This window comes from Macaca nemestrina, chromosome 20 (genome assembly GCF_043159975.1).
Source record: "Macaca nemestrina isolate mMacNem1 chromosome 20, mMacNem.hap1, whole genome shotgun sequence".
In the NCBI taxonomy this organism is placed as follows: domain Eukaryota; kingdom Metazoa; phylum Chordata; class Mammalia; order Primates; family Cercopithecidae; genus Macaca; species Macaca nemestrina.
The window spans coordinates 13,635,329-13,659,742 of NC_092144.1; the positions used below are offsets into that span (position 1 = coordinate 13,635,329).

At 50.0% G+C, this 24,414-nt stretch overlaps 2 long non-coding RNA genes across 2 annotated transcripts in view; one reads left to right on the plus strand and one right to left on the minus strand.

Annotated features, from left to right (window-relative positions):
* LOC105497664 (uncharacterized) overlaps positions 1-24,414 on the minus strand; it is an 82,147-nt gene that overhangs the window by 31,681 nt on the left and 26,052 nt on the right. The gene's annotated exons all lie outside the window — the stretch shown is intronic.
* Positions 11,016-23,441, plus strand: LOC105497622 (uncharacterized). The gene is made up of 2 exons (XR_011617618.1): positions 11,016-11,517; positions 22,942-23,441. It is a non-coding gene; the product is annotated as an uncharacterized lncRNA (long non-coding RNA).

A 24,414-nucleotide genomic window follows, 5' to 3' on the forward strand; every position in this document is an offset into this window, starting at 1 on the left:
TGGAGGCTGAGGGAGGAGGATGGCTCGAACCCAGGAGTTTGAGGCTGTAGTGAGCTATGACTGTGCCTCTGCACTCCAGCCTGGGTGACAGAGCAAGACCCTGTCTCTGGGGGAAAAAAATATCTATATGTATAGGTATATATATATGGGCGAGTGGGTTCCCAGTCACTGGGAGAATGGAAGGAATCGTCCAATGTTCATGGGCCCAGGTTGACTGGGGTGTTGATCTGAGAAAGATCTAGAATTTCCTGGTCTCCTAGACCTATTTGGGCTGTGGTATGAGGAGGAGTCCTGCCTGTTGTTTTTTTTTTTTTTTTTTTTTTTGAGACAGAGTCTCACTGTGTCATCCAGGCTGGAGTGCACTGGCACAATCTCCACTCATTGCAACCTCCGCCCCCTGGGTTCAAGCATCCCAAGTAGCTGCCTCAGCCTCCCGAGTAGCTGGGATTACAGGCGTGCGCCACCACACCTGGGTAATTTTTGTATTTTTAGTGAAATCAGGGTTTCACCATGTTGGCCAGGCTGGTCTTGAACTCCTGACCTCAGGTGATCTGCCTGCCTCGGCCTCCCAAAGCGCTGGGATTACAGGTGTGAGCCACTGCACCCAGCCTCTGCCTCATTCTTGTATGTTTGGAAATTCTTCCCCAGGGGCTCCCCTGGGAGATGCTGGGATGAGCAGATGAGGAAACTGAGGGAGAGCAATGCAGGCTGGACCACAGGATATGTATTGGGTACCCTCCCCACCCATTTGGATTCAGCTAGAGCCCACCTTCCTTCGGGGTGGATAAGCCCTGGTTGGGGTTGGGGGTGCCCCGCTGAGCAGGCAGCAGCCTAAGGAGGCCCCTCAGTGGCCGTGGTGTTGCGGTGGGGTGGATGGAGAGCAGGCAGTGACCACGGGGCTCCCGAAAGGACAGGGTGACCTTCAAGTCACTACCCATGTGCATCGTTCCGACAGCAGCATAGATGCTCCCGGAGCAGGCAGGAAAGCCAATTTCAGGTGAAAGATGAGTTAAGTGGGCAGGAATGAGCTCCGGGCTGAGAAATTTCTGCATGACAAAAATTCCAGAGAGCAGGACAGACCTCGGAGCAACTGAGCAAGAGCTTCTGGAAGGACTCAGGGGGATAGAAGGGGAAGGAAGGGATGAAAAACAAGATCGGGACATGCAATAATGTAGTGAATGGGGGCAGGAAGCGGGCAGGATGGGGGCAGGAAGATACTGGGGTCTGCACAATGGGCGGAAAGGGGTTTGCCCTGCCCCTCAGTCTGAAATGGCAGCCCCTGTCTCTTGCTTTTCCCCCTACCCTCTCCCTGCTGTTGTTTTCTTTCTTTTTTTTTTTTTTTTTGAGACGGAGTCTGGCTCTGTCGCCCAGGCTGGAGTGCAGTGGCGCGATCTCCGCTCACTGCAAGCTCCGCCTCCCGGGTTCACGCCATTCTCCTGCCTCAGCCTCCCGAGTAGCTGGGACTACAGGCGCCCACAACCGCGCCCGGCTAATTTTTTTGTATTTTTAGTAGAGACGGGGTTTCACCGTGATCTCGATCTCCTGACCTTGTGATCCGCCCGCCTCGGCCTCCCAAAATGCTGGGATTACAGGCGTGAGCCACCGCGCCCGGCCGTTTTCTTTCATTTTATTTATTATTTATTTATTTATTTTTGAGATGGAGTTTCACTCTTGCTCCCCAGGCTGAAGTGCCATGGCGCAATCTTGGCTCACCGCAACCTTTGGCTCCCAGGTTCAAGCGATTCTCCTGCCTCAGCCTCCTGAGTAGCTGAGATTACAGGTGCCCACCACCACACCCAGCTAATTTTGTATTTTTAGTAGAGTCGGGGGTTTCTCCATGTTGGTCAGGCTGGTCTTGAACCCCCAACCTCAGGTGATCCACCGGCCTCGGCCTCCCAAAGTGCTGGGATTATAGGTGTGAGCCACCGTGCCTGGCTGTTTTCTTTATTTCTTCGATTTTAGAGACAGGATTTCACTCTGCTGCCTAGGCTGGAGTGCAGTGGTGCAATCATAGCTCACTGCAGCCTCCAACTCCTGGTCTCAATCCATCCTCCTGCCTCAGCCTCCCCAGTAGCTGGGACTACAAGCGTGCACCACCACACCCCGCTAATCTTTTAATTTTTTTTTTTTTTTTGAGATGAAGTCTCGCTCTGTCGCCCAGGCTGGAGTGCAGTGGCCGGATCTCAGCTCACTGCAAGCTCTGCCTCCCGGGTTTACGCCATTCTCCTGCCTCAGCCTCCCGAGTAGCTGGGACTATAGGCGCCCACCACCACACCCGGCTGCTTTTTTTTTTTTTTTTGTATTTTTTAGTAGAGACGGGGTTTCACCGTGTTAGCCAGGATGATCTTGAGCTCCTGACCTCGTGATCCGCCCGTCTCGGCCTCCCAAAGTGCTAGGATTACAGGCATGAGCCACTGCACCCGGCCGCTTTTAGGGATTTTTAAAACTGATTCATAATAGAGGTACATATTTTCAGGGTACATGTGATATTTTGGTACATTCATATCATGTGTAGAGATCAAATCAGGGTAATTGCAGTATCCATCATCTTAGAGGTTTATCTTTTCTTTATGCTAGGACTATTCAAAATAGATTTCCTAGCCTTTTTTTTTTTTTTTTTTTTTTTGAGACAACTTTGCTCTTGCTGCCCAGGCTGGAGTGCAATGGCACGATCTCAGCTCACTGCAACCTCCACTTCCCAGGTTCAAGCCATTCTCCTGCATCAGCCTCCAGAGTAGTTGGGATTACAGGCAAGCACCACCACGCCCAGCTAATTTTTGTATTTTTAGTAGAGACAGGGTTTCACCATGTTGGCCAGGCTGGTCTTGAACTCCTGACCTCAGGTGATCTGCCTGCCTGGGCCTCCCAAAGTGCTGGGATTATAGGCATGAGCCACCACATCCGGTCTCTCCTAGCTATTTTGAAATGTATAATGGACTACTGTTTACTGTAGTCACCCTACTGATCTATCAAACACTAAGTCTTGTGTGCTCAAGAGCAATATGAGCACCCAGCTCGGTTGTCTGAGCTTGGCCCTGTCACTTTCCCTCCTGGAGCCTCAGTTTTCCCTTCTGTGAAATGGGTATATATTAGCGCCTGCCTCTAATACAGTGTTGTGAGGCTTCAGGGAGGGAGTATTTTGTTCCTGTACCTCTAGAGCAGGGACTTCTTTCCTCTCTTTTCCTTTCTCTCTTTCTCTCTCTCTCTTTTTTTTTAAAGAGACTCACTCTGTCACCCAAGCTGAAATGTAGTGGAATGATCTCAGCTCACTGCAACCTCTGCCTCCCGGGTTCAAGTGATTCTTCTGCCTCAGCCTCCCGAGTAACTGGGATTACAGGCATGTACTACTACACCTGGTTAATTTTTGTATTTTTAGCAGAGACGGGGTTTCACTATGTTAGCCAGGCTGGTCTTGAACTCCTGACCTCAGGCAATCCACTTGCCTTGGCATCCCAGAGGGCTAGGATTACAATTGTGAGCCACCAAACCTGACCATTCCTCTCTCCTTCCTTCGCCCCTCCCCTCTTCTCTCTCTCTTTCTTTGTCTTGCTCTATCACCCAGGCTGGAGTGCAATTGTGCAATCACAGCTCACTGCAGCCCCAAACTCCTGGGCTCATGCCATCTTCCCACTTTAGCCTCTGGAGTAGCTAGGACTGCAGGTGCACGCCACCGCGCCTGGCTAAGTTTTTTTTTATTATTATTTTTTGTAGAGACAGGGTCTTGCTATGTTGCCCAGGCTGGAGTTTCTTGACCTGAGCACTACTGACATTTTGGGCTGGGCCATTCTTTGTTAGGGAGTCCTGTCCTGCGCATTGGTGGATGTTTAGCAGGATCCCAAGTTGCAACAACCACAAATGTCTCCAGACTGCATGGATGCAGGCAACCACACAGGGAGGGACGGGGAGAGTCAATGCCCACCACCTCTCTCCTCTGCCTTCTAAGCTTCTTCTGGGGCTTTCTATTGGCTGAACCTAACTGAAGCCAGAGGACAGGGAGCTATTAATGCTTTTTTTGTTTGTTTGTTTTTTGTTTTTAGACAAGGTCTCACTCTGTCGCCCAGGCTGGAGTGCAATGGTGAGATCTCGGCTCACTGCAACCTCCACCTCCCGGGTTCAAGCGATTCTCCTGCCTCAGCCTCCTGAGTAGCTGGGATTACAGGCATGGGCCACCACAACTGGCTAATTTTCGGGTTTTTGTTGTTGTTGTTTGTTTGTTTGTTTGTTTGAGACAGCGTTTTACTCTGTCACCTAGGTTGGAGGGCAGTGGTGCGACCTCAGCTCACTGCAACCTCTGCCCCCTGGGTTCAAACGATTCTCCTGCCTCAGCCTCCCGAGTAACTGGGATTACAAGGCGCCCGACACCACGCCTGGCTAATTTGGTTTCTTTTGTTTTGTTTGTGTTTGTGTTTTTGAGACGGAGTCTTGCTCTGTCACCCAGGCTTGAATGCGGTGGCATGATCTCAGCTCACTGCAACCTCCGCCTCCCAGGTTCACGCCATTCGCCTGCCTCAGCCTCCTGAGTAGCTGGGATTACAGGCGCCTGCCACCACGCCTGGCTAATTTTCGGGTTTTTGTTATTTGTTTGTTTGTTTGTTTGAGACAGAGTTTTAGTCTGTCACCTAGGTTGGAGTGAAGTGGTGTGATCTCAGCTCACTGCAACCTCTGCCCCCCGGGTTCAAGCGATTCTCCTGCCTCAGCTTCCCGAATAACCGGGATTACAAGGTGCCCGCCACCATGTCCAGCTAATTTTGTTTGTTTGTTTGTTTTTGCTTTTTTGAGACGGAGTCTCGCTCTGTCGCCCAGGCTGGAGTGCAGTGGCACGATCTCGGCTCACTGTAAGCTCTGCCTCCCGGGTTCACGCCATTCTCCTGCCCCGAGAAACTGGGACTACAGGTGCCTGCCACCATGTCTGGCTAATTTTTTGTGTATTTAGTGGACACAGGGTTTCACCATGTTAGCCAAGATGGTCTCGATTTCCTGACTTTGTGATCCACTTACCTCAGCCTCCCAAAGTGCTGGGATTAGAGGTGAGAGCCACCGCATCCAGCACCCGGCTAATTTGTGTGTGTGTGTGTGTGTGTGTGTATGTGTCTTGTTTTTTGTTTTTTTTTTTTGAGACAGACTCTCGCTCTGTCACCCAGGCTGGGTGCAGTAGCACTATCTTGGCTCACGGCAAGCTCCGCCTCCCGGGTTCACGCCATTCTCCTGCCTCAGCCTCCCAAGTAGCTGGGACTACAGGCGCCCACCACCACGCCTGGCTAATTTTTTTTTTTTTTTTTTTGTATTTTTAGTAGAGATGAGGTTTCACTGTGTTAGCCAGGATGATCTCAATCTCCTGACCTCGTGATCCGCCCGCCTCGGACTCCCAAAGTGCTGGGATTACAGGTGTGAGCCACCGCGCCTGGCCTAATTTTTGTATTTTTAGTAGAGCTGGGGTTTCTCCATGTCAGCCAGGCTGGTCTCGAACTCCTGACCTCAAGTGATCCACCTGCCTCAGCCGCTCAAAGTGTTGGGATTACAGGTGTGAGGCACCACGCCTGGCAATGGGTTCTTACATATCAGCCTCCTAGGCATGGAACAGGGTGGAGGAAGATGAAGGGTGGCCTGTATCCAAAGATACACCACTCAGTTCTCCTTCTTCCCCCTCTACCTGCAAACACTTCACACTTCCATCACTGTCTGAGGCTCTCCCCATCAGCTCCTGCCCCACTGTCCCTCTGTCACTCACAGGTGTCTCCCCCCATGAATCTCTTGTACTTTCAACTCCATCTCAGCATCAGCTTCTCAGAGGACCTGAACTGATGCAAGGGGCACGTCTTCGTCAGCTTGGACTGTGTATTAGTCAAGGCTCACCAGAGAAACAGAACCAATAGGATATATATAGACACAGAGAAGGAGATCTATTATGAGAGATTGACTCATGTAATTATGGAGGCTGAGAAGTCCCACAATCTGCCATCTGCAAGCTGGAGACCCAAGAAAGCTGGTGGTGTGATTCCAGTCCAAACTCAAAGGCCTGCATACCAGGAGAGCAGATGGGGTAAGTCCCGGGTCTGAGACCAAAGGCCTGAGAACCAAGATCGCCAGTGTCTGAGGACAGGAGAAAAGGGATGTCCCAGCTGGAGCAGAGAGAATGAATTTAACCTTCCTCTGCCTTTCGGTTCTAGCCATGTCCTCAATGGATAGGATGATGCCCACCTACATTAGGGAGGGTGGATCTTCTCTCCTCAGTCTACTAAAACAAACACAAATTTCTTCCAGAAACAGCCTCACAGACACATGCAGAAATCATGTTTCACCAGGTCTCTGGGTATCCCTTAGTTAAGTTGATAACACAGAATAAACATCACAGGCTGCCATAAGAAAATACCATAAATGGGCCAGGCGCAGTAGCTCACACCTGTAATCCCAACACTTTAGGAGGCCGAGGCAGGTGGATCACTTGAGGTCAGGAGTTTGAGACCAGCCTGGCCAACAAGGTGAAACCCTGTCTCTGCTAAAAATACAAAACTTAGCCAGGTATGGTGGTGGGCACCTGTAATCCCAGCTACTTGGGAGGCTGAGGCAGGAGAATTGCTTGAACCCAGGAGGTGGAGGTTGTAGTGAGCCAAGATCATGTCACTGCACTCCAGTCTGGGCAACAGAGTGAGACTTTGTCTCAAAAATGACAACAACAAAGAAAATACCATAGACTGAGTGGCTTAAACAACAGAAATTTCCTTCTCACACTTATAGAGGCTGGAAGTCCAACAGCAAGGTGTCAGCAGAGTTGGTTCCTGGTGAGGACTCTCTTCTTGGCTTGCAGACGGCCACCTTCTTGCTGTGTCCTCACATGGCCTTTCCTCTGTGTGCTTGAAGAGACAGATCTCTGGCATCTCTTCCTTTTCTTATAAGGACACCAGTTTTATTGGATTAAGGCCTCACCCTGATGACCCCACCTAACTTTCATTACCTCTTTAAAGGCCCTATGTCCAAATACAGGCACATTGGGGGTTAGGACTTCAACATTTTAATTTGGAGGGGCACAGTTTAGTCCATAATGGGACAAATGAAAAACATTCAGCACACAGCCAGCCTGCAAGCTCCCCAGGTACATATAGACTCACAGACCTTTCGTGAATAGGGGCTGGATCTCCTCATTAGCTTGTAGATCAAGGACAGGAGGGCTGGAGTGCGGGTCTGCTGGGCTGCACACAGTGTCTAGTACATGTATGGATGGGGTGTTTGGGAAGAGCTGTCAGAAGTCCCCCAAAGGTGTAATTAATGCAGGACAGTGTTCCAGAGCTGAAGATCATCCCCCACCCCCATGACATGGGTTCCCAAGCCCCTGACCATCAAGGTTGTCCAGAGGCAGCTGCATAAGGAATAAGAAAGCCCCAGTGGGTGGTGCACCAGCCCAGCTCTCCACCTCTCCAAGTCCAGGCTGAGCAGACATGGGTGACTGCTTTCTGGTTCTATATTTGGTCAGGAGGAGGATTTCCTGTCCTTGAAAAAATTCCTGAGATCCTGGGAAGATGTGAAAGCACGGCAATTTGAGGGGGGCAGGGAGGGGAAGGAATCCTATGCAGACAGTTCAACTTAAATGAGAGGAGGACAACTAGGACCCCAAGTTGCAAAGTCTGGCTGCAAAACCAGAAGCTTGTGATGGAGCCCCACACCCCAGGGAGACAAGACAGCATGGTAGGTGTATATTTAAATTAAATCCAGGCCGGGCGCGGTGGCTCACGCCTGTAATCCCAGCACTTTGGGAGGCCGAGGCGGGCGGATCACAAGGTCAGGAGATCGAGACCACGGTGAAACCCCGTCTCTACTAAAAATACAAAAAATTAGCCGGGTGCGGTTGTGGGCGCCTGTAGTCCCAGCTACTCGGGAGGCTGAGGCAGGAGAATGGCGTGAACCCGGGAGGCGGAGCTTGCAGTGAGCAGAGATCGCGCCACTGCACTCCAGCCTGGGCGACAGAGCGAGACTCTGTCTCAAAAAAAAAAAAAAAAAAAAATTAAATCCAGCAGTCCAGGCACAGTGACTCATATCTATAATCCTGGCACTTTGAGAGGCAAGGCGGGCAGATCGCTTGAGGTCAGGAGTTCAAGACCAGCCTGGCCAACATGATGAAATCCTGTCTCTAATAAAAATAGGAAAATCAGCCGGATGTAATCCCAGCTACTTGGGAGGCTGAGGCAGCAGAATCATGTCAACCTGGGAGTCAGAGGTTGTACTGAACCGAGATCACCACTACTGCACTCCAGCCTGGGTGACAGAGAGAGACGCCTATAATCCCAGCACTTTGGGAGGCCAAAGCGGGTAGATCACGAGGTCAAAAGATCGAGACCATCCTGGCCAAGATGGTGAAACCCCGTCTCTACTAAAAATACAAAAAAATTAGCCGGGCTTGGTGGCGCGTGTCTGTAATCCCAACTACTCAGGAGACTGAGGCAGGAGAATCACTTGTTCATCTGCTGCTGGTTTGCGTGTGAAATGGCACAACCACTTTGGAAAACAGTTTTTATTTTTATTATTTATTTATTTATTTATTTATTTATTTATTTATTTTTGAGACGGAATCTTGCTCCGTCGCCACACTGCAGTGCAGTGGCACGATCTCCGCTCACTGCAAGCTCACTAAATGCCTCCCGGGTTCATGCCATTCTCCTGCCTCAGCCTCCTGAGAAGCTGGGACTACAGGCGTCCGCCACCACGCCCGGCTAATTTTTTGTATTTTTAGTAGAGACGGGGTTTCACCATGTTGGCCAGGATGGTCTCAATTTCCGACCTCATGATCCGCCCACCTCAGCCTCCCAAAGTGCTGGGATTACAGGCGTGAGCCACCGCGCCTAGCCGGAAAACAGTTTTTAAAATAAAGTTACTTTGGGAGGCTGAGGCGGGCGGATTGCCTGAGGTCAGGAGTTTGAGACCAGTCTGGCCAACATGGTAAAACCTTGTCTCTACTAAAAATACAAAAAAATTAGCCAGGTGTGGTGGTGTGCACCTGTAATCCCAGCTACTCACCAGGCTGAGGTAGGGGAATCGCTTGAACCAGGGAGGTGGGGGTTGCAGTGAGCCAAGATCACGCCACTGCACTCCAGCCTGGTTGACAGAGCGAGACTCCATCTCAAAAAATAGACAAAATAATTAATTAAAAAAAATAGTTAGACTTACCATTCATCCTAGCAATTCCATTGCTATATATTTACTCAAGAGAAATGAAAGAATATGTCCATATAAAGACTTGTTGGCAAATGTTGAGAGCAAATTTGTTCAATTATTGCTGAAAAACTGGAAACAATCAAAATATCTCCAGACAGGAGAATACAAATTAAGGCCCATCCATAGGATGGAGTAATTTTTTTTTTTTTTGAGGCAGAGTCTCGCTCTGTCACCCAGGTTGGAGTGCAGTGGTGCGATCTCGGCTCACTACAAGCTCCGCCTCCCGGGGTCACGCCATTCTCCTGCCACAGCCTCCCGAGTAGCTGGGACTACAGGCACCCGCCACCACGCCCGGCTAATTTTTTGTATTTTTAGTAGAGATGGGGTTTCACTGTGTTAGCCAGGATGTTCTTGATCTCCTGACCTCGTGATCTGCCCGTCCTGACCTCGTGATCTGCCCACCTTGGCCTCCCAAAGTGTTGGGATTACAGGCTTGAGCCACTGTGCCCGGCTAGGATGGAGTAATTCTTAGCAACAAAAAGGAACAAACTACTGATTCACACAATGTTGATAAATCTCAGAATGCACGATGCTGAGTGGAAGAGAGACCACACCGTGTGATTTTATTTATCTGAAAGTTTGCAAAAGGTTCAACTAATCTAGGGTGATAGAAATCAGAATAGTAGCCAGGTGCAGTGACTCACACCTATAATCCCAGCACTTTGGGAGGCCGAGGTGGGCAGATCACTTGAGGCCAGGACTTCAAGACCAGCCTGGCCAACAAGTTAAAACCCCATTTCTACAAAAAAAATACAAAAATTAGCCAGGTATGGTGGCGTCTGCCTGTAATTTCAGCTACTTGGGAGGCTGAGACACGAGAATTGCTTGACCCTGGGAGGTGGAGGGTGCAGTGAGCTGAGATCGTGCCACTGCACTCCAGCCTGGGTAACAGAGTGAAACTCTGTCACACACAAAAAAAGAATTCAGGAGAGTGGGCCTGACCCCATGGCTCACACCTGTAATCTCAGCACTTTGGGACGCTGAGACAGGAGGATCGCTTGAGGCCAGGAATTCAACACCAGCCTAGGTGACAGACCCTGTCTGTCTTTACAAAAAATACAAAAATTACCTGGGCTTGGTGGTGAGGGCCTGTAGTTCCAGCTACTCAGAGGCTGAGACAGGAGAATCGCTTGAGCCTAGGAGGTAGAGGCTGTGGTGAGCTATGGTTGCACCACTGCACTCCAGCCTGGGCAACAGAGCAAGACTCTGTCTCTAAAAAGAAAAGAAAAGAGGCTGGGTGTGGTGGCTCACTCCTGCAATCCCAGCACTTTGGGAGGCTGAGATGGGCGGATCACAAGGTCAAGAGACTGAGACCATCCTGGCTAACACCGCGAAACCTCGTCTCTACTAAATAACACACATACACACAAAATTAGCCGGGCGTGGTGGCGGGCGCCTGTAGTCCCAGCTACTCGGGAGGCTGAGGCAGGAGAATGGCGTGAACCCGGGAGGTGGAGCTTGCAGTGAGCCGAGATTGCACCACTGCACTCCAGCCTGAGTGACAGAGCGAGACTCCGTCTGAAAAAAAAAAAAAAAAGGAAAAGAAAAAGAAATCAGTGGAGTGTTTGTGGGTGGGGAATGGATGAAGGAAGATTGATTTCTGGGCCGTCTGAATGGAAATGTTCCTTACTTTGATGGGGTGGAGGCAGGGGGTCGTGCATGCAAATAATACGTGCAGGCATGGGACTTCACCGCATGTAAATTAACCCTCAATAAAGTTCCAGGAAAAGTAATTCCATTTCCAGCGACCGGATTTTGGAGTTCGGAGGCTAGCCTGCAAGCCTTGCTGGTGGGTGGTATGTGGGGGTGACAGGAAACCCCCGGGCCTCCCCTCTGTAGGGAAGTGGGAGCCTCGCCCTTGCCCCCCTCCGGGACGAGCGGGCAGATCTAAAAGCTTCCCTACCGCGGCCCAGGCGGTCGATAGCAGACTCCCAGGCTCCGTTTCTGCCTGCCCGGCAGCCCGGGCCCTTCCCGCCAGCCCAGCCCCCGGGAGGGGACTCGAGTTGGGCGGAGCCTCCTCCCATGCCGCACGCCGGGCTCTGCTCTCCCTCCCCGGATGCCCCTCCTTCTCCATCCCCAGAAGTCTCAGCCACTGAGATTCCCCTTGTCCCGGAGGCTGGCTGGAGGGGAAGACCCAGGTGACTGCGCTTTGGAGGCTGGACCATCGTGGGGCCTGTCTGTGCCCACTTTTACCCCATTCAAGAGTTACCAGGGCCAGGCGCAGTGGCTCAGGCCTGCAATCCCAGCACTTTTGGAGGGCAAGACAAGAGGATCGCTTGAGCCCAGGAGCTTGAGAACAGCCTGGGCAACATGGTAAGACCCCATCACTATATTAAAAAAAAAAAAGAAAAAGAAAAAGAAAAGAGGCTGGGCGCCGTGGCTCACGCCTGTAATCCCAGCACTTTGGGAGGCCAAAGCGGGCAGATCACGAGGTCAGGAATCCCGGCCAACATGGTGAAACCCCGTCTCTACTAAACACACACACATTACCCGGGTGTGGTGGTGGCCGCCTGTAATCCCAGCTACTCGGGAGGCTGAGGCAGGAGAATTGCTTGAACCTGGGAGGTGGAGGTTGCAATGAGCTTAGATCACGCCACTGCACTCCAGCCTGGGCGACGAGCAAGACTCCGTCTTGGGAAAAAAAAAAAAGAATTTTCTCATCATCCATCCCCTCACCCTTCTGAGTCTCTATTGTCCATCTTTTCATTCTCCATGTCTATGTGTGCTTAGATTTCAGCACCCACTTAGGAGTGATAACATACAGTGTTTGACTTTCTGTGTCTGGTTAGTTTCACTTAAGATAATGGCCTTCAGCTCTATCCATGTTGCTGCAAAAGAACCATTCTTTTTTTTTTTTTTTTTTTTTAAGAAAGGGTCTCCATCTGTCACCCAGGCTGGAGTGCAGCAGCACAATCTCGGCTCACTGCAACCTCTGCCTCCTGGGTTCAAGCGCTTCTCATGCCTCAGCCTCCCTAGTAGCTGAAATTACAGGCGCATGCCACCACGTCTGTCTAATTTTTGTATTTTTAGTAGAGACAAAGTTTTACCACGTTGGCCAGCCTGGTCTTAAACTCCTGACCTCAGGTGACCCATCCGCCTCAGTCCCCCAGAGAGCTGGGATTACAGGCGTGAACCATTGCACCCAGGTTTAATTTTTAAAATTATATTGCATTAAAATATTTATCTCAATGACTAAGTTTTTTGATACCCTCTTAAATTATGCACCCAAGGCTCGAGCATGGTGGCTCACACCTGTCATCCCAGCACTTCGGGAGGCCGAGGTGGGAGGATTGCTTGAAGCAAGGAGTTCGAGACCAGCCTAGGTGGCAAAGTGAGACCCTGTTGCTACGCACACAAAAAAGTGATATACTCAAAGCCAGCCTGAAGCAAATCCCTCACGGGTCTCAGCCTGGTCATACACACAATATGCAAAGACACACAAAGACACACGCACTGGCTGGGCGTGGTGGCTCACGCCTGTAATCCCAACACTTTAGGAGGCGGAGGCTGGTGGATCACCTGAGGTCAGAGTTCGAAACCACCCTGGCCAACATGGTGAAACACCGCCTCTACTTAAAAAAAAAAAAAAAAAAAGTCGGCCGGGCGCGGTGGCTCAAGCCTGTAATCCCAGCACTTTGGGAGGCCGAGGCGGGCGGATCACAAGGTCAGGAGATCGAGACCACAGTGAAACCCCGTCTCTACTAAAAATACAAAAAATTAACTGGGCACGGTGGTGGGCGCCTGTAGTCCCAGCTACTCAGGAGGCTGAGGCAGGAGAATGGCGTGAACCCAGGAGGCGGAGCTTGCAGTGAGCCGAGATCGCGCCACTGCACTCCAGCCTGGGCAGCAGCGTGAGACTCCGTCTCAAAAAAAAAAAAAAAAAAAAAAAAAAAAGCTGGGCTTGGTGGTGCGCCTATAGTCCCACCTACTCAAAAGGCTGAGGAAGGAGAATCGCTGAACCTGGGAGGCAGAGGTTGCAGTAACTGAGATCTCACCACTGCACTCCAGCCTGAGCAACAGAGCAAGACTGTGTCTCAAAAACACACACACAAACGTACACACACACACACATACACATGAGTTCATACATATACACTTTTTTTTTTTTTTTTTGAGACAGGGTCTCTCTTTGTTGCCCAGGCTGGAGTGCAGTGGCACCTGATCATGGTTGACTGCAGCCTCAACCTTCTGGGGTCAAGTGATCCTCCCACCTCAGCCTCCCCAGTAGCTGGGACTACAGATGCATGCCACCACACCTGGCTAATTTTTGTATTTTTGGTAGAGATGGGGTTTCACCATGTTGCCCAGGCTGGTCTCAAATTCCTGGGCTTATGCGATCTGCCTGCCTTGGCCTCCCAAAGTTCTGGGATGACAGATGCACACATATACACTACAACTGCTAATGGAAATAAAATCAAGCTAGAGGGCCGGGCCCGGTGGCTCACACCTGTAATCCCAGCACTTTGGAAGGCTGAGGCCGGTGAATCACCTGAGGTCAGGAGTTCAAGACCAGCCTGACTGACATGGTGAAATCCCATCTCTACTAAAAATAGAAAAAAATTAGCCAGGCGTGGTGGCGCATGCCTGTAATCCCAGCTACTTGGGAGGCCGAGGCAGGAGAATCACTTGAACCCAGGAGGCAGAGCTTGCAGCAAACCAAGATTGTACCATTGCACTCCAGCCTAGGATACAAGAGCAAAACTCTGTCTAAAAAATTAAAAAAAAAAAATCAAGCCTAGTGGATTGGAAATACCCTTTCCCTGTCTTCCTTCATCCTTTCCTTAGTCACTATCTAGACATCCTTGTTACTGGGAGTCTGGGTTACATTAACCAGAACCTTAAAGAGAAAAATACTGTAATTGCGAAAATGACCAGCCTTTTAAAATGGAACAAAAGAGACTAGAAAATATCAGAACCCACTGCACAGTAGACATATTACTATGACTTCCTGAAACTTTGTTTTTAGTTCCAAACCTGGGTAGAAGACCTACATTGCAATGTAAAAAATTAATTCTTTGATTCACGATCAAAGTACTTGAAAGATGTGGTTATGATGTTTGAAACTGGTTTTCTTTTTTTTCAATTAATATATCCCAGAGGTCACGCTGTGTCAATGAATGTAAGTTTTAGCACTTGAATTTTCTTTCTTTTTTTTTTTTTTTGAGACTGAGCCACCTTATCACCCAGGCTGGAGGGCAGTGGCGAGATCTCGGCTCACTGCAACTTTCACCTCCTGGGTTCAAGCGATTCTCCTGCCTCAGCCTCCCAAGTAGCTGGGATTATAGGCATCCACCAACACACCCAGCTAATTTTTGTATTTTTAGTAGAGACAGGGTTTCACCATGTTAGCCAGGCTGGTCTGGAACTCGTGACCTCAAGTGATCTGCCCACCTCAGCCTCCCAAAGTGCTGAGATTACAGGTGTGAGCCATCGTGCCCAGCTTTTAATTTTCTTTTCTTTGTTGAAACAGGGTCTTATTCTGTCACCCAGGTTGGAGTGCAGTGGTGCAATACGCAGCTCACTGCAGCCTCCACTTCCTTGGGCTCAAGCAATCCTCCCCCCTCAGCCTCCCAAGTAGCTGGGAGTACTGACGTGTGCTACCATGCCTGGCTAATTTTTTTTAGTTTTTGTAGAGTTGAGATCTGGCTATGTTGCCCAGGCTGGTCTTGAACTCCTGGGCTCAGGCGATCCTCCCACCTGGGCCTCCCAAAGTGCTGGGATTACAGGCATGAGCCACCATGCCCAGCCCACTTTCATGTAGCCAATAAACCCCATCTCTACAAAAAATCCCCAGAGCCCAGGTACCTCAATTGTTTCCAGCCTCTTTTTTTTTTTTTTTTTGAGGCAGAGTCTCGCTCTGTCACCCAGGCTGGAGTGCAGTGGTGCGATCTCGGCTCACTGCAAGCTCCGCCTCCTGGGTTCACGCCATTCTCCTGCCTCAGCCTCCTGAGTAGCTGGGACTACAGGTGCCCGCCACCATGCCTGGCTAATTTTTTGTGTTTTTAGTAGAGACGGGGTTTCACCATGTTAGCCAGGATGGTCTCGATCTCCTGACCTCGTGATCCGCCTGCCTCGGCCTCCAAAGTGCTGGGATTACAGGTGTGAGCCACTGCGCCTGGCCTCCGGCCTCTTTTAATGCTTTTCTTCATGATGATAACAGCAAGCACCCTCTATGTGCCTAGCAGAAGGCTAAGCATTTCACACACTTTGCCTCATGGAGTCCTCATGAGAGGCCTATTTTACCGATGAGAAAATCTGGGAATCTTAACAATAAACCTTATGACTCAGGTCACACAGCTTGAAGGTGGTGAAGCCAGAATTCGAACCCTGGCTGTCTGATTCCAGAGCTCTTAACCACCCTGCGTTATTCTTTTCTTTTCTTTTCTTTTTTTGAGACGAAGTCTCGCTCTTGTCCCCCAGGCTGGAGTGTAATCTCGGCTCACTGCAACCTCTGCCTCCCAGGTACAAGCAATTCTCCTGCCTCAGCCTCCCGAGTAGCTGGGATTACAGGTGCCCGCCACCATGCCTGGCTAATTTTTCTATTTTTAGTAGAGATGGGGTTTCACCATGTTGGCCAGGCTGGTCTCGAACTCCTGACCTCAGGTGATCCGCCTGCCTCAGCCTCCCAAAGTGCTGGGATTACAGGCGTGAGCCACCGCTCCTGGCCTATTCTTTATAGTTCTCTGCCTATTTGACTGATTATCTCCCTGACATAAGTTCCTAGAGGTGGATTTGCTGGGTCAGAGAATCCACACACTTAAAAGTTTAATACTAATATCTAGAACGCCCTCCCAAAAAAGTTGTATTGTGGCCGGACATGGTGGCTCACATCTGTAATCCTAGCACTTTGGGTGGCTGAGGAGGGAGGATCACTTGAGCTCAGGAGTTTGAGACCAGCCTGGGCAAGTTGTGAGACCCCATCTCTACAAAAAGTTTTTTAAAAATTAGCTGGGTGTGGTGACGTGTACCTGTAGTCAGCTATTTGGCAGGCTGAGGTGGGAGGATTCCTTAAGCTTAGGAGGTTGAGGCTGCAGTGAGCCATGACTGTGCCACTGCACTCCAGCATGGGTGACATAGTGAGACCCTGTCTCAAAAAAAAGTTGTGTCAATTTAAACTACCATGACCGCGCTCAAGTGTGCAGTCCCAAAACTTCACACACACTCATAAGCTTGACAAGCAAAAGTGATTCTTCAGCTGAAAGGTCAGATTGAGCATCTTTACAGAGATTTGTTAAGCTCTCTCATTCCTTTGTGAACCCCCTATTCAAGACCTGTGCCAATTTCACATTTGGGATGTTTGTCTTTTTTTTATTATTGATTCATGTATGCTTTTTGTATATTAAGGCTCTTAATGATTTGTCTGCCATATACATGGCAAACAATCTAATCTCCCCTGATCTTTTATTTTTCTTTTCTTTCTTGAGACAGAGCATTACTCTGTTGCCCAGGCTGGAATACAGTGGCACCATCATAGCTCACTGCAATCACTGCAGTCTCAACCTCCTGGGCTCAAGCCATCCTCCTGCCTCAGCCTCCCGAGTAGCTGGGACTAAAGGTGCGTGCCACCATGCCCAGATAATTTTTTTAAAATTATTTTTATAGAGATGGGGTCTCACTATGCTGCCCAGGCTGGCAATCTCCTCTGATCAGAGACTCCCTTGAGGAAGTCCAGCTAGATCTCCTTTTATTGCCCAGCTGGCCTCAATGAACATTGCTTTTCTGTCTAGGCCTCATTGTAGGTTGCATTTTATTGGTGGTTCCTCGAGAAACAAAAGCAGAGACTTTGAGGTCTTATGAACCTCAGTCTTACCCAGAACACTTGAAGTACCCTTCAGCTTTCCATGACAAGAAAGCTCAGGCCCTGGAGCCAGAAGCCACAGCTTTGTGTCTGGGTCCTGTAGTTCACTGCTATGGCCCCAGTTTCTGATTCCTCCAAGTTAAGATGGGTTGGTAAATTCGGCCACGCAGAATGCGCTTCAAGCCACGCCCACTGTGTGTCAAACCATGCCCACTGTACATAAACCACACCTTCTCATTTAGCCACGCCCACCTTCGAGTGGAGAGGCGTGATTAGAGCTTTACAGAGAAGTGAAGTGCAGAAACAGTGAGGAACCTGGGCCAGGGGGAGGAGGAGGGAGAAGATCCCCTGGCCTCGATGGCTGGCGATTCCTTCATGCCCCCAGCACCCACCTGGTTAAAGAAAGAAGGATGGCCAGGAGCAGTGACTCACTCCTGTAATCCCAGCACTTTGGGAGGCCGAGGCAGGCAAATCACTTTAGGCCAGGAGTTCGAGACCAGCCTGACCAATGTGGCAAAACCCCGTCTCTACTAAAAACACAAAAATCAGCCGGATGTGGTGGTGTATGCCTGTAATCCCAGCTACTCAGGAAGCTGAGGCACGAGAATCGCTTGAACTCAGCAGGCAAAGGTTGCAGTGAGCCAAGATCACACCACTGCACTCCAGCCTAGGCAACAGAGCAAGACTCTGTCTCAAAAAAAAAAAAAAAAAAAGAAAGAAAGAAAAAGAAAATAAATAAAGAGGCACCTGGCTACCATATTCCACCTTTCTCCTCACCCACTTTTTTTTTTTTTTTTTTTTTTGAGATGGAGTCCTTCTTTGTCATCCAGGCTGGAATGCAGTGGCACAATCTCAGCTCACTGCAACCTCCGCCTCCCGAGTTCAAGCGATTCTCCTGCTTCAGCCTCCTGAGTAGCTGGGATTACAAGCATGCACCACTACATCCGGCTAATTTTTCTATTTTTAGTAGAGATGGGGTTTTGCCATGCTGATCTCTAACTCCTGACCTCAAGTGATCCATCTGCCTTGGCCTCCCAAAGTGCTGGGATTACAGGTGTGAGCCACCACACCCGGCCCTCACCCACTCCTTAAAATATCCCTACCAGGGTCTGTGGTTTATCTGTGCCTCAGTGTTCTCATCTGTAAAATGAGGATAATTTTAAGGATTATCTGAGTTAGCATCTGTGAAGGGGTTAGAATGTTACCTGGCACATAGTAGGTACTCAATAAACGGCATCACTGATATGGTTCCACGGATGGTTGTACTATTATTAGGAATAAAGTGTGGGATGGAAAAACGTGGCTCTGGGCACCTGGAACCAGCCCCAGGGGCAGGCGGGGCTCTGCACAGGCTCTTTACCCCATGCCAGCAGGAGGACCCTTTGGGGGGAAACTGAGGCACTGATCATCCCTTGCCTTCCCAGCCCTGAGTCCTTCTCACCCATGCCCAGAGCCTCAGAGCCTGGCAAGGTGCCCCAAGAGAAAGCCACACTTCTGAACTGCACTGCCTGGCACAATTACCGTTTTCATCCTCATTAAACTACATTTTCATTCTAATTAGAGTTCCACCGCCTCCCAGAGAGAAGGGCCGATTACTTTTCAGCATCATTAACACTGGCTCCCTCCCCACTTTTCTCCTCCCCCGCCCAGGCTCCCACTACACCAGGGCATTCTCTCATTCTCTCTCTCTCTCTCTCTCTCTCTCTCTCTCTCTCTCTCTCTCTCCCCGCTTCACCCCATGGACCAGAGAAAAGCAACAGAACATTTATTGTTGCCTCCTGGGTGCCAAGCTAGATGCTAGGAACCTTCCTCCACAGCCTCTTCACCTTATCTTGGCCTGGTCTAATTTTCTTTTTTTCCCCCAATACTAACCCCTTTTTGTTGTTTTGTTTTGTTTTGTTTTGTTGAGACAGTCTTACTCTGTTGCCCCGGCTGGGGTGCAGGGGCATGATCTCGGCTCACTGCAACCTCTGCCTCTCGGGTTCAACTGATTCTCCCACCTCAGCCTCCTGAGTAGCTAGGATTACAGGCACACACCACCACCTGGCTAATTTTTATATATATTTTTTTTTAGTAAAGAGGGGGTTTCACCAGGTTAGCCAGGCTGGTCTCAAACTCCTGATCCCAAGTGATCCACCTGCCTCGGCCTCCCAAAGTGCTGGGATTACAGGTGTGAGCCACTGCGCCAGCCCCGCTTTGAACATGGTCTATGCTTTATTCGTTCTTTTTATCCTCTGTCTCCCCCTCCCCAGAATGTCAACACCCACTCATGTCCCCCAAGCACTCCTGGGCACTCTAACCCCACAGCTTCTAAGAACCAGCTCCCGAGAAGTGGCTCTGGTTGCTGAGTGGGTGGAAAGTTCTGGAGAAGAAACACTCTCCTGGAGCAGTCCTTGAGCAATGGCTGATGGGAATGGGTGGATAAATATCCCAGCTCCCTCGCCCCTAGGTGGGAACCCTCGGAGTGTGTTCTATTTGGTTTCAGCATTCTCCAGCACAGTTGAATTGCCCACAGTGGAAACTGGCTCATAAACACCCTTCATTGGCTACCTGCCCTTCCCTTCCTCACTCCCCTTCTCGCCTACCCATGTTTACTGAGATCATCTCTCAGATCAACCATATCCTAGATCTCCCAGGCCCTTTGGAGTTCAGGCAAACCACATCTCAGAGAGGGACTCAACACACAAGGAACAGGTTAAGAAAGCCTCTGCAAGGCCAGGCATGGTGGCTCATGCCGGTAATCCAGTGCTTTGCGAGGCAGAGGCAGGAGGATCATTTGAGGCCAGGAGTTCAAGACCAGCCTGGCCAACATGATGAAACCCCATCTCTACTAAAAATACAAAAATTAGCTGGGCATGGTGGCTCATGCCTGTATTCCCAGCTAGTTGGGAAGCTGAGGCAGGAGAATCACTTGAACCCAGGAAGCAGAGGCTGCAGTGAGCCGGGATCATGTCACTGCACTCCAGTCTGGGCAACAAAGCGAGACTCCACGTCAAAAAAAAGACCAGCCTGGGTATCATAGTGAGATCTCATCTCTTAACAAAAAAAATTAGCTGAGCATGGTAGTGCATGCCTGTAGGCCCAGCTGTTTGGGAGGCTGAGGTGGGAGGATCACTTGAGCCCAGGAGTTTGAGGCTACAGTGAGCTATGATCGCACCACTGTACTCCAGCCTGGCTGACAGAGACCCCATCTCTTAAAAAATAAAATAAAACAAAATAAAGAAAGCCTCCGCGCCTCTCTCACTCTGGACAAAACCACTATTATGACCAGAAGGCAGCATCGCTGGGCAGCTATGACCTATATTTGAAATAAATTCTTAGAAAGGTTCCATTTGGAAGGGAGTGTAACCTGCATAGCACTTTTGGGGAGCAGCTTGGCAGAGTGCATTAAAATGTGAAGTGCAGGCCGTGTGCAGTGGCTCATGTCTGTAATCCCAGCACTTTGGGAGGCTGAGGTAGGTGGATCACTTGAAGTCACGAGTTCGAGGCCAGCCTGGCCAACATGGTGAAACCCCATCTCTACTAAAAATACAAAAATTAGCTGGGCTTGGTGGTATGTGCTTGTAGTCCCAGCTACTTAGGAGGCTGAGACAGGAGAATCGCTTGAACCCAGGAGGCAGAGGTTGCAGTGAGCAAAGATTGTACCACTGCACTCCAGCCTGGGCGAGGTGACAGTGTGAGACTCTGTCTCAAAAAAAAAAAAAAAAAAAAAAGTGAAGTGCAGCCAGGTACAGTAGTTCACGCATGTAATCCCAGCACTTTTGGAGGCCAAAGTGGGAGGGTTGCTTGAGCCCAAGGGTTCAAGACCAGCCTGGGCAATATAGCAAAACCCTGTCTCTACAAAAATATATACAAAATTAGCCAAGCATGGTGGTGCTCACCTGTAATCTTAGCTACTTGGGAGACTAAGGTGGGAGGATCCCCTGAGCCCTGGAGGTTGAGGCTGCAGTGAGCTATGATTGCACCACTGCACTCCAGCCTGGGCAACAGGGCAAGACTCTGTCTAAAAAAAAATTAAATAAATAAATAAATAAAGACACCAGTCATATTGGATTTAGGGTCCACCCTAATCCAATGTGACCTCACATTAACTTAACTGATTATATCTGCAAAGACCCTGTTTCTAAATAATTCATTCAGGAGAACTGAGGGTCAGGACTTCAACATATATATATATTTTTTGAGACAAGAGTCGCTCTGTCACCCAGGCTGGAGTGCAGTGGCACAATCTCGGCTCACTGAAAGCTCTGTCTCCCAGGTTCACGCCATTCTCCTGCCTCAGCCTTCTGAGTAGCTGGGACTACAGGCACCCGCCACCACGCCTGACTAATTTTTTGTATTTTTGGTAGAGACGGGGTTTCACCATGGTCTCAATCTCCTGACCTCGTGATCCGCCCGCCTCGGCCTCCCAAAGTGCTGGGATTACAGGCGCGAGCCACTGCGCCTGGCCAATATTTTTTTTTTTTTGAGACGGTCTCGCTCTGTTGCCCAGGCTGGAGTGCAGTGGCATGATCTCCACTCACTGCAACCTCTGCCTCCTAGGTTCAAGTAATTCTTGTGCCTTAGCCTCCTGCACGCCACCACGCCCGGCTAATTTTTGTATTTTTGGTAGAGATGGGGTTTCATCATGTTACCTAGGCTGGTCTCAAACTCCCGATCTCAAGCAATCTACCCACCTCAGCCTCCCAAAATGCTGGGATTACAGGCATGAGCCACTACACTCAGCCTTCTGTTTTTTGTTTTTTGTCTGTTTGTTTTTAATAGAGATAGGGTCTTGCTATGTTGCCCAGACCAACCTCAAACCCCTGGCCTCAAGCAATCCTCCTGCCTCAGCCTCTCGAAATTCAAATTATAGCCTGGAAACAGGCATGAGCCACCACACCAGAATCAACATATCTTTTTTCGTTTTTTTTTTTTTTTTTCAAGACACAGTCTCACTTTGTCACCAGGCTGGAGTGAAATGGCGCAATCTCAGCTCACTGCAACTTCTGCCTCCCGGGTTCAAGCGATTCTCTTGCCTCAGCCTCCTGAGTAGCTGAGACTACAGGCAAGTGCCACCACACCTGGCTAATTTTTGTATTTTTAATAGAGACGGGGTTTCGCCATGTTGGCCAGGCTGGTCTCCAACTCCTGACTTCTGGTGATCAGCCTGCCTTGGCCTCCCAAAGTGCTGAGATTACAGGCATGAGCCACCGCGCCTGGTCGACAGCCCCATTTTACAGACAGAAAACTGATACCCAGGTACATGGATTGTCGGTGAGCAGATCACACAGCTGGTAAGAGGCAGAGCTGGTCTCAGTGGCTGCTGAGCCCTTACGTGTATGTGACATGAAACACAGAGGGTCATTTATGTATTCCAACAACCTTGCAAAGCAGAAAATACCTTCATGATATAGATGAGGAAACGGAGGCAAGGAGCAAGTAAGCAACTTGCCTGAGGTCAGGTGGGTGCCAGAGCAGGGACTTGAGCCTCGGGAACTGACCATGGGACCCTCTGGGGGACCACGGGCTCCATCTCCTGGGCGGTGGAATGAGGATCTCTTTCAGCACAAATGTTCTATAACCACAGGGAGAAACAGGGACTGCAGCCTATTCCCCCAGGACTGAGCAAGGGAGAAGCCCTGACTGGTTAAGACCTTCCAGGTAGGCCAGGCGTGGTGGCTCACACCTGCAATCCCAGCACTTTGAGAGGCTGAGGTGGGCAGATCACAAGGTCAGGAGTTCGAGACCGGCCTGGGCAACATGAGACCCCCATCTCAAAAAAAAAGAAAAAAGACATTTCAGATGACACATAGGCCCTGCTCTTGGCCCAGGCAGCAACTGCCATGCTCTGGGGACCTGAGTCAGCTTCTAGGTATTTCAGAGCCCAAGGATCCACCAGAGCCACTCTCACCGCACAGGGGTTATTAATGAATGCTAATTAATATCTGTGTTCACAGAGCCAGCCAGGCCCCTGGGCCTGGAGCATCCACAGGAGGAAAGTACAAGAACCCCAGCACCCTGCCAAGCAGCAGGGACTCTTCAGACGCCCGAGGGCTGGTTTGCCCAGAGCCAGCTGGGAAGGACTCATGGTGACCAGAAGGGGAAACTGAGGCACTGCTGAGCACCAACAGTCCTGGAGAGCTTTAAGAATGGTTGCCATCTGAGGCCAGGCACAGTGGTTCATGCCTATAATCCCAGCACTTTGGGAGGCCAAGGCAGGCGGATCACTTGAGGTCAGGAGTTCGAGACTTGTCAGGCCTCTGAGCCCTAGCTAAGCCATCATATCCCCTGTGACCTGCACGTAGACATCCAGATGGCCTGAAGCAACTGAAGATCCACAAAAGAAGTGAAAATAGCCAGTTCCTGCCTTAACTGATGACATTCCACCATTGTGATTTGTTCTGGCCCAACCCTAACTGATCAATGTCTTTGTGACAATACACCCTCCCCACCCTTGTGATAATGTACTTTGTGATACTCCCCCGCCCTTATGAATGTACTTTGTACCATACACCCTCCCCACCCTTGAGAAGGTACATTGTAATATTCTCCCTGCCCACCTTGAGAATGTACTTTGTACAATCCACCCCCTCCCTCCCTGCAAAAAGATTGCTCCTGGCCAGGCGCCGTGGCTCACGCCTGTAATTCCAGCACTTTGGGAGGCCGAGGCGGGTGGATCACGAGGTCAGGAGATGGAGACCATCCTGGCTAACACTGTGAAACCCGGTCTCTACTAAAAATTAACAAAAAATTAACCAGGCGTGGTGGCAGGCGCCTGTAGTCCCAGCTACTCAGGAGGCAGAGGCAGGAGAATGGCGTGAACCTGGGAGGTGGAGCTTGCAGTGAGCCGAGATCGCACCACTATACTCCAGGAAAAAAAAAAATTGCTCCTAACTCCACCACCTATCCCAAACCTATACGAACTAATGATAATCCCACCACCCTTTGCTGACTCTCTTTTCGGACTCAGCCCGCCTGCACCCAGGTGATTAAAAAGCTTTACTGCTCACACAAATCCTGTTTGGTGGACTGTCTTCACATGGACGTGTGTGACAGAGACCAGCCTGGTCAACATGGTGAAACCTTGTGTCTACCAAAAATACAAAAATTAGCCAGGCATGGTGGCACGCACCTCTAATCCCAGCTACTTGGGAGGCTGAGGCAAGAGAATCTCTTGAACCCAGGAGACAGGAGGCAGAGGTTGCAGTGAGCTGAGACTGTGCCACTGCACTCCAGTCTGGGCAGCAGAGTGATACCCTGCTCCATCCCCTCCCCACACAAGAATGGTTGCCATTTGAAAGGAACAAAGAAATGGGTGTTGGAGACCCCAGAGCCATCAGCTTCCACAAGAGCTCTGGACCTTACCCCAGCCTCAGCTTCCTCATCAGTAAATGAGAACATGAATTTCTTTCCTTATATGTAGTAGGCAT